This window comes from Nicotiana tabacum, chromosome 21, assembly GCF_000715075.1.
Source record: "Nicotiana tabacum cultivar K326 chromosome 21, ASM71507v2, whole genome shotgun sequence".
NCBI lineage: Eukaryota > Viridiplantae > Streptophyta > Magnoliopsida > Solanales > Solanaceae > Nicotiana > Nicotiana tabacum.
Window position 1 is genome coordinate 83422917 of NC_134100.1, and position 1928 is coordinate 83424844.

The window sequence follows — 1928 nt, forward strand, 5'->3', positions numbered from 1 at the left end:
TCCGCCCAAAATGTATTTGAAAGTTTAGCCTCTGAAATCAAACATCTAACTCTCTCAACTAGAGTTCTATTTATCCTCTCTGCCAAACCATTCAATTGAGGGGTCTTGGATGGAGTTGTCTGATATCGAATTCCTTATTCTTTGCAATAGTTATAAAATGGATCATAATATTTACCACCATTGTCAGTGCGAATGCATTTTAATTTTTTCCCCGTCTATCTCTCAACTAAGGCTTGAAATTCCTTAAACACGCTAAGTGATTGATCTTTGGATTTCAAAGGATACACCCAGAGCTTGCGAGAATGATCATCAATGAAGGTCACAAAGTAAAGTGCACCACCTTTTGACTTTACTTTAAATGGACCACATAAATCAGAGTGTACTAGCTCCAATAATTCAGGCTTTCTTGAAGGAAGATGGCTATGAAATGAAACCCTATTCTATTTTCCAACTAAACAATGGATATACCTTTTCAGCTTTGCTTGTTTCACTCCAGAATCTTAGCCAAATACATAAGCCCCATCTCGCTCATATGACTCAGTCTTCTGAGTAACAATTCTGATAAAGTGTCACTTTTCACCAAATTTATGGAGTCATTAAGAATAGAACCATGTATCCTATATAAATGAGAAGACTTGACTCGTTGAGCCACTACTAATGAGCCTTTGGTGAGCTTCCATTGGCCATTAAAAGGGGCATTATGGTAACCTGCATCATCTAGTCTTCCTGCGGATCTTGACATTCTGAAGAACTAACGTTGAACCATTATTAGTTTTCAAATAAACTATGCCAATACCAAACACGTTAACGTCACTGGCGTTGCCCATCTTAAACACTCCAGAGTCAACATGAGTATAAGATGAGAAAAAACCTTTTCTTGGTATGACATGTGAGGTAGCTCCAGAATCAACTATCCAGCTCGTCTCATGGGATACCAAATTGATGACGTTTTCATCATATGTAAAAAGAAGGTCATCTCGAACAATAGCAACAACATTGTTCTCGTTATTTTCAACTTTCTTTCCTTCTCTCGTGTCTTGCTTCAACTTGTGGAAGAATCTTTTGATATTTCCTTTCTTGCCACAATAGTTGCACGTGATATTATGGTATTTGGACCTTGACTTACTTATGTTTTTACCTCTATTCCTCGAACCTCTTATTCTATCTCTCACCCGATCTTCTATAACCAAGATATCTGCTTGTGAGGACGAACTTTGAGATTCTCTCCTTACTTCCTCGTTAAACACACCACTCTTGATATATTCCATGGTCACCTTACCACCAAGGGATGAACTTGTTAAAGAAACACAAAGAGTTTTTCAAGAGTCTGGCAGAGTATTAAGAAGCCAAAGTCCTTGTATCTCATCATCAAAATTAACTCACATTCCAGACAGCTGATCAAGGATACATCATTTATATGATCAAGGATAGGATTGCTCTCCTTATATTTAAAGGTCATCAATTGCATTAGTAGGAATAACTTGTTCATAATATGGTTAAAGTTGTTCCTAGTTTTTGAATCATAAAGAGTTTCTAGCTTTTCCCACAATGATCTCGCATGTGTCTCATTCACAATATGGTTGCGAATATTATCTTCAACCCATTGTCGTATATATCCACATACTTGTTGGTGTTCGAAATCCCAATCTTCATCGGATATAGTCTCGGGTTTATGAGCTGCAAAAACTAGTAGATGCATCTTCTTCACGAACCACAAATCTTTCATCTTGCTTCTCCAAACATTATAATTACTCTCATTTAAACATACTATCTTGCTCATATCCGCCTCCATTCCGTAAAAAATCGGATAAATAACGACCCATAGATGGTAAATGTAGTGAACCAGTCTATAGACGGGCAAAGGCACTAAGTCGGGCCCTACGACATCACTTTGCCATCTCCATGCTCGCCTCGCCAAACCATTGGCT